The following is a 13,752-nucleotide window of genomic DNA, read 5'->3' as shown; positions in this document are numbered from 1 at the left end:
AATACAAAATGGTAGTGTGATATGTGTGATATGCTGTGTTCCCAGTGCAACATAGAGCTGCCATCTCAGTTCCCCTTAAAGCCTCTTCATAACAAACTGACGACTGAGCCTGTGATGTCTCTTCAGAGTCATCCAGGCCTGTGCTGTGAAATGTTCCATACATACCCACATAGTAATGGCATGAAGGCACACACACACAATGATGTATATACATTCTCTGGAATTGAAATCTATGCATTTGCGTGTGTAGATGTGTTTTTAATGTAAATTTGATTGGTGGATTCAAATAAAAGTATTTCAAATGTGTGCGTGTGTGCGTGCGTGTGTGTGTGTGCGTGCGCGCGCGCGGGGGGGGGGGGGGTGCAGGGAGCAGATAGGCTGCTGCACCCATGGCAGTGAGGGTCACAGTAAATTAGTGTAATAATGGAAAGTGCTCATCGTGTCATGCACATAGAGTTACCTCATCCTCATGTCTCTCTCTCATTCTCATTATTACTGTACAACCACTCTCTCACCTCCTCTCATTACTTCTCCCTGATCCCTTTATAAGCCCTACATCTGTCTCCCTTTGTCTCTCCCTCTCCCTGTCATATCTCCATCTATCTCCCTCTCTCTCTCACTCTCTCTGTCATATCTCCATCTATCTCCCTCTCCCTATCATATCTCCATCTATCTCCCTCTGTCTCTCCATCATATCTCCATCTATCTCCCTCTGTCTCTCCCTCTCTCTGTCATATCTCCATCTATCTCCCTCTGTCTCTCCCTCTCCCTGTCATATCTCCATCTATCTCCCTCTGTCTCTCCCTCTCTCTGTCATATCTCCATCTATCTCCCTCTGTCTCTCCCTCTCCCTGTCATATCTCCATCTATCTCCCTCTGTCTCTCCCTCTCCCTGTCATATCTCCATCTATCTCCCTCTGTCTCTCCCTCTCTCTGTCATATCTCCATCTATCTCCCTCTGTCTCTCCCTCTCCCTGTCATATCTCCATCTATCTCCCTCTGTCTCTCCCTCTCCCTGTCATATCTCCATCTATCTCCCTCTGTCTCTCCCTCGCCCTGTCATATCTCCATCTATCTCCCTCTCCTTGTCATATCTCCATCTATCTCCCTCTGTCTCTCCCTCTCCCTGTCATATCTCCATCTATATCCCTCTGTCTCTCCCTCGCCCCGTCATATCTCCATCTATCTCCCTCTCCCTGTCATATCTCCATCTCTCCCTCTGTCTCTCCCTCTCCCTGTCATATCTACATCTATCTCCCTCTGTCTCTCCCTCTCCCTATCATATCTCCATCTATATCCCTCTGTCTCTCCCTTGCCCTGTCATATCTCCATCTATCTCCCTCTCCCTGTCATATCTCCATCTATCTCCCTGTCTCTCCCTCTCCCTGTCATATCTCCATCTATCTCCCTGTCTCTCCCTCTCTCTGTCATATCTCCATCTATCTCCCTCTGCCTCTCCCTGTCATATCTCCATCTATATCCCTCTGTCTCTCCCTCGCCCTGTCATATCTCCATCTCTCTTCCTCCTCTGTCTCTCTCTCTCTGTCATCTGCTTGCCTCATCATGCTCTCCAAAGTCTCTACAGTAAACTGGTTCACCAGTCGTGTTTATTCGGATGACAGTCACAGCCTACAGAGTATTAGTCAGCTCCTGCACACACAACACACGCACACACAGCCACACAGACAATGAAGCTCAAGAGCTCAAGGCCTCTTTTGACTCTTTCACAGTGCGTGTGTGCGTCACAGCTCTTGGGATTCATGACATTCATATTTCCGCCTAGGAGCCAAGGTAGGAGTATAAGCTCTTTGTCGGGCAAAATTTTAATGAATTGTGATGACCTCGGTTCCCATCTCTGATGTCATTATGTTCTATTTAAGTTATTCTGCCTTTATTTGTAACAAATTGAATGTGTGTGTAACATTGACAGAAAGAGAGAGAGAGAAAGAGAGATTACATTTCTCTTTCATTGTCTTTCATTGGGTGAATTGATCACTAATGTGGCTCTCGTCGTCTCTGTAGACCAGAGGATGAGAAAAAGGAGTGAGGGAGAGGGCTGAGGAATGAATGGCACACAGTTGCCATGGTTCACTTTCCTTTGAACAAAGGTATCCATGGTGACTTCTTCTCACAACTCGGCTCTCTTGACTCTCTCCCACCCAGGGCCAGATTAATGCAGGTGTAACGGCCGTTGTTGGTGGTGGAAGAAGAAGAGGACCAATGCGCAGCGTGGTAAGTGTCCATATTGATTTAATAGAACAATCGAACACTGAAACAAACCAATAAAGCGACAAACGAAACGGTCCTGCACGGTGAATACACAAAACACAGAACAGAAAATAATCCCCCACAACTCAAGGGTGAAAACAGGCTGCCTAAGTATGATCCTCAATCAGGGACAACGATTGAAATCCCAGAAATCCCAAATCATAGAAAAAAGAACATAGACTGCCCACCCCAACTCACGCCCTGACCGTACTAAAACAAAGACAAAACAAAGGAACTAAGGTCAGAACATGACAGCAGGGGCTTACTGGGCTGAAGCCACTCAGCCCAGGCCTTTGGTGGGCCCAAACAGCAGTATATTTTTATACTTTTTTAAAAGTGCAAAAATGTCATAAATTAATAACCCTTTAGAATCCATAATGGCCATCAACAGCATTTCTTAAAATTACAATAGCGGCAGCGGACAGCCTTGTTTTTCTAACAATAATATCTTTGTCAATATCGCTAAACTAACTTGCTAACAACCTGTCGTCGTATTCGTGTGGCTGTTGTCATCAACCAGAAACTGGAAACAGGGTATACTGTCATTTGACCTTAAAAAAAGTTTGACTGTATCTTTGTTGGTTAATGATGCGGATTCGGATACGTCATTGCACTTTGAAAGCGATGATGTCGAGATGAGTGAAATAAGTAAACAGCAGATATATGTTTGGTGTTGTTGATGTTGGATGCTGTGAAACTTGGGGAATAGCTCTCAGATTGGCAAATCCTGTCATGATCACTTGGCTGGTACAGGCGAACACATCCGCGGTGGAGCAGGAACTTGAATGATTCCTCTCCGTTTCATGGAAATAGTTGCAGTGTTTAGCTGTATATAGTCATCTAACTAGTTGGTTGTTTGGACTTGTTTTTACCAATGCAATTCCAATGGAAACCTCCCAAGCTGCTTGTTATAGCTAGCTAGCTAGCCAGCTAGTTGTGCGCGGCGGTAAATTTGGGCTGCCCTTGCGATACTTCAACCTCAGCTGTCACTTTCTAGCCATACAGACAACCAGCTAACTAGCCAATACATTTTTGGTGCTGCCTCTCGGGCTTCCAACTGCGCTGCCGTGCTGCCTCCTTATACCACCGCCTCTCGGCTTTCGCTGACTCCAGCACTGCCTTGGGGCGCCGATACTCTCCAGCCTGTGCCCAGGGTCCCTTGCCGTCCAGAATCTCCTCCCATATCCAGGAGTCCGGAGATCGCTGCTGCTGCCGGTTACCACGCTGCTTGGTCCTTTGGTGGTGGGTGATTCTGTAACGCTCGTCCTCTTCTTCTGACGAGGAGTAAGAGATATCGGACCAATTTGCAGCGTGGTAAGTGTCCATTTTAATATGTAAAACTGAACACTACAAAATACAAAATAACAAAGTGAAAGAACGAAACAAACGAAACAGTCCCGTGTGGCACAAACACTAATACGGAAAATAATAACCCACAACTCAAAGGTGAAACCAGGCTTCCTAAGTATGGTTCTCAATCAGTGACAACGATTGACCACTGCCTCTGATTGAGAACCATACCAGGCCAAACACAGAAATCCCAAATTATAGAAAAAGGAACATAGGCTGCCCACCCCAACTCACGCCCTGACCATACTAAAACAAAGACAAAACAAAGGAACTAAGGTCAGAACGTGACAGGTCATGTGTTCAATCCCCGTGCTAAGCACTAGTGATGAGAAACCGAGGCTTTCTAAATGCTTCAGAGCTTTCACAAAATTGTGCCGAGGAAACATTTTTTTTACACTGAGCTACATTATCAGTTCACAATGCACATTATTAACATCTACTGGTCAGCAATAATTAGCTGCAAGTGATTATAAGATATAATTGTTTTCTACACTGTTTTCATCAAAACGCCGTGGCGCTGTGGTTAGGCGTTGGCTTTAGCAGCACATAGCCTAATCAGTTGGAATACCAGGTCCGCATCTTACAACATGCTTCCCTTTTCTGCCTTCACGTTTACTATACTGAACAAAAATATAAACGCAACATGGAACAATTTGAAATATTTTACTGAGTTACTGTTCATATAAGGAAATCCGTCAATTGAAATAAATGAATTAGGCCTTAATATATGGATTTCACATGACTGGGAAGGGGTACAGCCATGGGTGGGCCTGAGAGGTCATAGGCCCACCCACTTGGGAGCCAGGCCCAGCTAATCAGAATGTGTTTTCCCAGGCCCACCCACTTGGGATCCAGGCCCAGCCAATCAGAATGTGTTTTCCCAGGCCCACCCACTTGGGATCCAGGCCCAGCCAATCAGAATGTGTTTTCCCAGGCCCACCCACTTGGGAGCCAGGCCCAGCCAATCAGAATGTGTTTTCCCAGGCCCACCCACTTGGGAGCCAGGCCCAGCCAATCAGAATGTGTTTTCCCAGGCCCACCCACTTGGGAGCCAGGCCCAGCCAATCAGAATGTGTTTTCCCAGGCCCACCCACTTGGGAGCCAGGCCCAGCCAATCAGAATGTGTTTTCCCCCACAAAAGGGCTTTATTACAGACAGAAATACTCTGCAGTTTCATCAGCTGTCCAGGTGGCTGGTTTCAGAGGATCCCGCAGGTGACGAAGCCAGATGTGGAGGTCCTGGGCTGGCATAGTTACACGTGGTCTGCGGTTGAAGAAGCCAGATGTGGAGGTCCTGGGCTGGCATAGTTACACGTGGTCTGCGGTTGCGAGGACAGTTGAACGTACTGCCAAACTCTCTAAAATGACATTGGAGGCAGCTTATGCTAGAGAAATGAACATTTAATTATCTGGCAACAGCTCTGGTGGACATTCCTGCAGTCAGCATGACAATTGCATGCTCACTCAAAACTTAAGACATCTGTGGCATTGTGTTGTGTGAAAAAACACTTTTGTCCCCAGCACAAGGCCAACTGTGTAATGATCATGCTGTTTAATCAGCTTCTTGATATGCCACACTTGTCAGGTGGATGGATTATCTTGGCAAAGGAGAAATGCTCAGTAACAGGGATGTAAACAAATTTGTGCTCAAAAGTTGAGAGAAATAAGCTTTTTGTGCATATGGAACATTTCTGGGATCTTTTATTTCAGCTCATGAAACATGGGACCAACACGTTACATGTTGCATTTATATTTTTGTTCAGTATAATAAAAAATAAAAAATGCAATCCATGGCATTATTACGAATGCGTAAGACAGAAGCTTATACTAAATAAAATGAATTATTTGAACACCCGTGCAGAAAGTGTGATTTCACATAAAACTATTTTCAAAAGTGTGCCTTCAAAAGGATTTGACCTTATATCCCCACGTCCCTGTGCCACATCTTCTCCTGCTACGCCCCCTGGTGTTCATCCGGTGTCTCCTTAACCTGCAGTTACTCCCCCTGCACACTCTCTCTCTCTCTGTGTGATTGTGTGGTTGGAGACAGGTGTGCTGGAGTCAGAGCAGATCCCTACCAGCTGCAACTCATTCTCACCACCCAACTACCTTGCTCTGGATTTTACTCACCACCACTACCTTGGATTCCCCTCAGGACCTGTTTGCCCTGTTCTACTCAGCCAACTCCAACCTCAGTCAGACTGGAGGAGATTAAACTGACACGTAATGGATTATGGTCATTGTAGTTAATTACCAAGTTTTCTGCACTAAACAGTTCAGGCTTGATCTGATTTATCTCTAGAGAAACTGCCCATTGATCTCACTGAATTTTTATTTTTATTTTTTAATTCAAATAATTTAACAGACTTCGGTCAATTAGTGTCATGCCCTGACCTTAGATCCTTATTTATTCTCTGTTTGGTTCGGTCACGGTGTGACTCGGGTGGGATAATCTATGTTTTCTATTTCTTTGTTGTTTTTGCCTAGTGTGATTCCCAATCAGTGGCAGCTGTCTATCGTTGTCTCTGATTGGGGATCATATATAAGTTGTGATTTTCTGTGGTGAGTGATAAGCTGGTTTGTGATAAGCTGCTTGTGTTTTGTGGTGAGTTATTTTCTGTTTAGCTGTTTTGTTGCCTGACAGAACTGTGCGCTCACGTTTTTTCTACTTTGTTATTTTGTTGCGGTGTTCAGTTGAATTAAAAATCATGAACGCCTACCATGCTGCACCTTGGTCTCCTTCTTCAACCCACGGGAGTCATTACAATTAGTCATTCAAAAAATGAAAAATAACCAGCATTTCGGATAATTGCTTAGCCCTATTGTAACAGTTTTCCTTTGTTTAGGTTTATTTCAATCCTTCTCACATGCGCAAAGCTAGCAGAATTCAAGTAATCATAATGTCACGCCCTGACCTTAGAGATCCTTTTTATGTCTCTATTTGGTTTGGTCAGGGTGTGATTTTGGGGTGGGTATTCTATGTTCTTTAGTAGGTGTTTGTCTCAGGCTCCAGTATTTATGCTGCAGTGGTTTATGTGTCGGGGGGGCTAGATACAGTTTGTTATATCTGGAGTACTTCTCCTGTCCTATTCGGTGTCCTGTGTGAATTTAAGTGTGCGCTCTCTAATTCTCTCTCTGAGGTGGACCTGAGCCCTAGGACCATGCCTCAGGACTACCTGACATGATGACTCCTTGCTGTCCCCAGTCCACCTGGCCGTGCTGCTGCTCCAGTTTCAACTGTTCTGCCTGATTATTATTCGACCCCGCTGGTCATTTATGAACATTTGAACATCTTGGCCATGTTCTGTTATAATCTCCACCCGGCACAGCCAGAAGAGGACTGGCCACCTATTGAAGGAATTTTATTCCTCTGTTTTAATTCCCAATTAAAATTAAACACTCTGTCAATTCATAAGAATTTGTAAGACTCTTATTTTATAGGAATGGACAGAGCCCGGTCTTAAAGTCAAATAGCAGCAGAGTACTCCCGCAATACAGGTTACCACAGGTTATAAACTGAAAATGACGTCATTAGTTCCAACACCACCCCGCTCCATCACCGTTCCAGTAGAAAGGCTGTATCTCGAGCCTTCCCACATCCATCTCCCTACCAATTTAATATAATTTACGAGTCAAGGTTTTCTCGTGTAGATAAGCATTCTAGCCAGTCTGATTCATTTGTACCAAGGAACAGACAGTCATTGTTCTAACTCTTGACCACATTCACACACATTATATTCAGTACCGGGATCAAGAAAGAAAATTCATACATATACAGTAACATTTAGTATTCTGATTAGTACATATACAGTAACATAATAGTATTCTGGTTAGTACATCCTGATTGAAATGTATACATAATTAGTCATTATAGATAAAAATTCCCTAAACACCACCCCACATAGCCTGGTTCCTTTCTAGGTTTCTTCCTCGGTTTTGGCCTTTCTCGGGAGTTTTTCCTAGCCACCGTGCTTCTACACCTGCATTGCTTGCTGTTTGGGGTTTTAGGGTGGGTTTCTGTACAGCACTTTGAGATATCAGCTGATGTACGAAGGGCTATATAAATACATTTGATTTGATTCTTTATTTGTATTTCTATGTCTTTGTGGGAAGTTGACTTTGTTTATGGCACTTAGCGTCACGGTTTGTTTTGTAGTGTTTATTGTTTTGTTTGGCGTCTTTTCTAAATAAAAGAATATGTACGCCCACAATGCTACACCTTGGTCATTTCCTAACGACGGCCTTGACATATATTCAGAGCGACCCGATCATAATACCCATGGTCAATTTGGTTTGACATTGGATATCCCTATGGGTGTAAATATAATTGTTCCTATTTATGGAGCATACAAAATAGATTAGTATTTGTATTATTTATTTGAGTATTTTTTGCTCATCTTTATCAAGGGTTTCAATCATTTGAGGTGACTTTATATCCTCCTGCCAATCTACTCTCATCTTCCTCCTCCCTCTCATCCCCCCTCTCCTGCCCCTCGCTTCATGCTGAAGGAGTGTTCCTGTCCATTTTGTCAGTATGTTCTGTCGCAGGGGGTTCCTAACGAGCTGCGTTTATGAGATGATTAGCACAGAAATATGCTGATGAGAGGAGAAATAAGAGAGGAGAGGGGATGAGAATAGGTTAAAGAGGAGAGGAAAATGGAGAGAAAAGGATACGAAAGGGAGCAGAGGATAGAGGAGAGGAGAAGGAGGAACTAGAGGAGAGGAGATGAACGAAAAGAGAAGGCCAAGAAGAGAGGAAGAGAGAGAAGAAAAGAGGAAGCAGGGGTGCTTTTAATTAGAGAAGAAGGGCATGGAGGTGTGACAGAAGACTGCAGGAGACTATTGGTATTTTATTCACAGAGAGTGTCAGACAGACATTTATCTCGTTACCTATGCACACTTACTATTTCACCAAAAAGCCTGGGTAAATGCAAAATCTTTACAATCAGTGAGCATCATAATGTTAATTATAATGTAAACTTATTTTCCTCTTTTTTACAATGTCCATATGTTGTTTTTCTTGTGTTCTCTGCTTCTCTCGTCTATTCAGTTTTCAAACATACAGTATGTGCTCTTAACTTTCTTATCTTGGACATTGGACATTGTAAAAAAGATCCAAGATGGCGTAGCAGTGAAGACGTGTTTTGTTCGTGTCGTGTGTACTTTTGTATTTTCGTATTTTTTGTATATATATATTTCAATTTTTAATTCGATTATACCTTCCGGTAACCTGCCTCATCCAATGTGATACGGTATCGCTATTATTTTAATTTTTTTAAACTTTAGAACACATTCAAGAACCTCCAGAAGCTAACCAGCTAATTAACTAGTTATTGTTAGCCACTGCTAGCGTCATTTACCTTCGGCACAGATACCAGCCCTGTTCTTAGCCTGGATAATACCCGCTAGTCTACCAGTATCGGACTGTCTCACCACAACAACGCCGGATTCCTGCCGTAATCCCTGGACCACTACTTCTGATCTTCACAGACAGCTTGCAGCTAGCTAGCTCACAGCTTGCAGCTACCTAGCTAACAGCTAGCTTGCACTCACCGTGGCATCCAGTACTGAAGCTATCCCTGAGGCCCACCTCTAGGCCTACTCAGCTGTCCACCCGAACCCCACTCATACACGGCTAGAGCCCAATACTCCACCGGATCCTTGCTGTAAACTCTGGACCTTGGCACTGGTTCACCGCTGCTACCGATTGGCTATAGTGGCTAATGCCACTGCCATGAAGCTAGCACCAGTTAGCCGTGAGCCAGGCGCATCTCCCGGCTAGCAAACTAAATTCTACAATACCTCTTTCGCCATATGGCTTGGATTCTCTGTCGACACGGCCCCCCGCCGCACCACCACGACTGGTCTGCCGATGAATACTCCATCCGCTGTGCCTTCAACCGGTCTCCGTCAGAGGGCTACTAATGCCATGTCGCCCGAGTGCTAGCGTAGTGGCGGCTCCCCTGTTCCATCTACTGCTGCCCCCTGGACACTATGATCACTTGGCAACATAGCTGATGCCTGCTGGACTGTCCATTAATCACGGTACTCCATTCTGTTTATTTATTTTTTATCTGTCGGCCCCAGCCGCGAACTCAGGCTCTGTGTGTAGTTAATCTGACCCGCTCTGCCCAGTCATCGCCATTTTAGCTGCTGTTGTTGTGTTAGCTGATTAGCTGTTGTTGTCTCACCTGTTGTTTTAGCTAACACTCCAAATCAACACCTGCGATTACTTTATGCCTCGCTGTATGTCTCTCTCAAATTTCACTATGCCTTGTATACTGTTGTTCAGGTTAGTTATCATTATTTTAGTTTACAATGGAGCCCCTAGATCCACTCTTCATACCTCTGATACCTCCTTTGTACCACCTCACACACATGCGGTGACCTCACCCATTACAACCAGCATGTCCAGAGATACAACCTCTCTCATCATCACCCAGTGCCTGGGCTTACCTCCGCTGTATCCGCACACCACCTTACCCCTGTCTACGCATTAGGCCCTAAATATATTCCACCATAACCAGAAATCTGACCCTTTTATTCTCTGTCCCACTGCTCTAGGCGACCAGTTTTGATAGCCTTTAGCCGCACCCTCATTCTACTCCTCCTCTGTTCCACGGGTGATGTGGAGGTAAACCCAGGCTCTGCATGTCCCCAGGCACCCTTATTTGTTGACTTCTGTGATCGAAAAAGCCTTGGTTTCATGCATGTCAACATCAGAAGCCTCCTCCCTAAGTTTGTTTTACTCACTGCTTTTGCACACTCTGCCAACCCTGAAGTCCTTGCCGTGTCTGAATCCTGGTTTAGGAAGGCCACCAAAAATTCTGAGATTACCATATCCAACTATAGAGTTAGCCTGCAAAGTAATGTCTTACTTTCCAGGTCCATACATAAACAGTTCGAACTACTAATTTTAAAAATGACTCTCTTCAGAAATAAGTCTCTCACTGTTGCCGTCTGCTACCGACCCCCCTCAGCTCCCAGCTGTGCCCTGGACACCATTTGTGAATTGATCGCCCCCCCCCCATCTAGCTTCAGAGTTTGTTCTGTTAGGTGACCTAAACTGGGATATGCTTAACACCCGGCAATCCTACAATCTAAGATAGATGCCCTCAATCTCACACAAATCACCAAGGAACCCACCAGGTACAACCCTAAATCTGTAAACAAGGGCACCCTCATAGATGTTATCCTGACCAACTGGCCTTCCAGATACACCCCTGCTGTCTTCAATCAGGATCTTAGTGATCACTGCCTCACTGCCGAGATCTGCTACTGGTCCGCAGTCAAACGACCACCCCTCATCACTGTCAAACGCTCCCTAAAACACTTCTGCGAGCAGGCCTTTCTAATCGACCTGGCCCGGGTATCCTGGAAGGATATTGACCTCATCCCGTCAGTTGAGGATGCCTGGTCATTCTTTAAAAGTAACTTCCTCACCATCTTAGATAAGCATGCTCCGTTCAAAAAATGCAGAACTAAGAACACATATAGCCCTTGGTTCACTCCAGACCTGACTGCCCTCGACCAGCACAAAAACATCCTGTGGCGGACTGCAATAGCATCGAATAGTCTCCGCGATATGCAACTGTTCAGGGAAGTCAGGAACCAATACACGCAGTCATTCAGGAAAGCAAAGGCCAGCTTTTGCAGAAATTTGCATCCTGTAGCTCTAACTCCAAAAAGTTCTGGGACACTGTAAAGTCCATGGAGAACAAGAGCACCTCCTCCCAGCTGCCCACTGCACTGAGGATAGGTAACACGGTCACCACTGATTAATCCATGATAATCGAAAACTTCAACAAGCATTTCTCAACTGCTGGCCATGCCTTCCCCCTGGCTACCCCAACCTTGGCCAACAGCTCCCCCCCCCCCCGCAGCTACTCGCCCAAGCCTCCCCAGCTTGTCTTTTACCCAAATCCAGATAGCAGATGTTCTGAAAGAGCTGCAAAACCTGGACCCGTACAAATCAGCTGGTCTTGACAATCTGGACCCTCTATTTCTGAAACTATCCGCCGCCATTGTTGCAACCCCTATTACCAGCCTGTTCAACCTCTCTTTCATATCGTCTGAGATCCCCAAGGATTGGAAAGCTGCTGCAGTCATCCCCCTCTTCAAAGGGGGAGACACCCTGGACCCAAACTCTTACAGACCTATATCCGTACTGCCCTGCCTATCTAAGGTCTTCGAAAGATAAGTCAACAAACAGATCACTGACCATCTCGAATCCCACCGTACCTTCTCCGCTGTGCAATCTGGTTTCCGAGCCGGTCACGGGTGAACCTCAGCCACGCTCAAGATACTAAACAATATCATAACCGCCATTGATAAAAGACAGTACTGTGCAGCCGTCTTCATCGACCTGGCCAAGGCTTTCGACTCTGTCAATCACCATATTCTTATCGGCAGACTCAGTAGCCTCGGTTTTTCTAATGACTGCCTTGCCTGGTTCACCAACTACTTTGCAGACAGAGTTGTGTGTCAAATCGGAAGGCATGTTGTCCGGTCCTCTGGCAGTCTCTATGGGGGTGCCACAGGGTTCAATTCTCGGGCCGACTCTTTTAAACGCTAGTAAAACCAAATGCATGCTTTTCAACCATTCGCTGCCTGCACCCGCACGCCCGACTAGCAACACCACACTGGATGGTTCCGACCTAGAATATGTGGACATCTATAAGTATCTAGGTGTCTGGCTAGACTGTAAACTCTCCTTCCAGACTCATATCAAACATCTCCAATCCAAAATCAAATCTAGAGTCGGCTTTCTATTCCGCAACCAAGCCTCCTTTACTCACGCCGCCAAACTTACCCTCGTAAAAGTGACTATCCTACCGATCCTCGACTTCAGCGATGTCATCTACAAAATAGCTTCCAATACCCTACTCAGCAAACTGGATGCAGTTTATCACAGTGCCATCCGTTTTGTTACTAAAGCACCTTATAAGACCCACTACTGCGACCTGTATGCTCTAGTCGGCTGGTCCCCACTACATATTCGTCGCCAGACCCACTGGCTCCAGGTCATCTACAAGTCCATGCTAGGTAAAGCTCCACCTTATCTCAGTTCACTGGTCACGATGGCAACACCTACACGTAGCACGCGCTCCAGCAGTTGTATCTCACTGATCATCCCTAAAGCCAACACCTCATTTGGCCGCCTTTCCTTCCAGTTCTCTGCTGCCTGTGACTGGAACGAATTGCAAAAATCGTTGAAGTTGGAGACTTTTATCTCCCTCACCAACTTTAAACATCTGCTATCTGAGCAGCTAACCGATCAGCTAACCGATCGCTGCAACTGTACATAATCTATCGGTAAATAACCCACCCAATTTACCTACCTCATCCCCATACTGTTTTTATTTATTTACTTTTCTGCTCTTTTGCACACCAGTATCTCTACCTGCACATGACCATCTGATCATTTATCACTCCAGTGTTTAATCTTCTAAATTGTAATTATTCGCCTACCTCCTCATGCCTTTTGCACACAATGTATATAGACTCTTTTTTTTCTACTGTGTTATTGACTTGTTTATTGTTTACTCCATGTGTAACTCTGTGTTGTTGTCTGTTCACACTGCTATGCTTTATCTTGGCCAGGTCGCAGTTGTAAATGAGAACTTGTTCTCGACTAGCCTACCTGGTTAAATAAAGGTGAAGTAAAAATAAAATAAAAATCTTCTCCTCTGTTCATCCCAATCCCCCCTCCTCTCCTCCACACTCTTTCTCTCCTCCGCCTACCTTTGCCACATTCACTCGTTCTACTGTGTGTTCTCAGACTTTTCCTCTCCCTGCTCTTCTCGCCTGTCTCTACGTCTCCACCTACTCTCTGTATATCCCCCCTCGACCTCCACCTCCCTCTCCCCCCACTCTCTCTGTCTTTCTCTAAACTCCTGTACGCCCTCCACCACTCTCTACTGTAGTGTGTGTGTGTGTCAGCGGTCGGTGACGTCTAAGATGAGGGAGGACAATATTTTTTTATGCGCTTGGCTTTATTTCTATTGACTTTCTATTTATTTCTATCTGTCGCCTTGATTATTTCTACTGGAGACCTTCATTGAAAACAGTGTGTTTTAATAAATTATTTGGCGACTTGAATGAGAGAGGTGATGCAGTCTCTGTCGTAAGGGCA

General features: G+C 45.1%; 1 long non-coding RNA gene across 1 annotated transcript; it reads left to right on the top strand.

Moving 5' to 3' along the window:
- Positions 1-1,645: 1,645 nt before the first annotated feature.
- On the top strand, positions 1,646-7,817 carry LOC135558223 (uncharacterized). Its single transcript, XR_010458332.1, has 3 exons — positions 1,646-1,791; positions 2,164-2,232; positions 6,758-7,817. It is a non-coding gene; the product is annotated as an uncharacterized LOC135558223 (long non-coding RNA).
- Positions 7,818-13,752: the final 5,935 nt, after the last annotated feature.

The sequence above is a fragment of the Oncorhynchus masou genome, chromosome 17 (genome assembly GCF_036934945.1).
Source record: "Oncorhynchus masou masou isolate Uvic2021 chromosome 17, UVic_Omas_1.1, whole genome shotgun sequence".
NCBI classification, from domain to species: domain Eukaryota; kingdom Metazoa; phylum Chordata; class Actinopteri; order Salmoniformes; family Salmonidae; genus Oncorhynchus; species Oncorhynchus masou.
The sequence above is the reverse complement of the archived record's forward strand: the minus strand, read 5'-3'. Positions and strand labels throughout refer to the sequence as shown.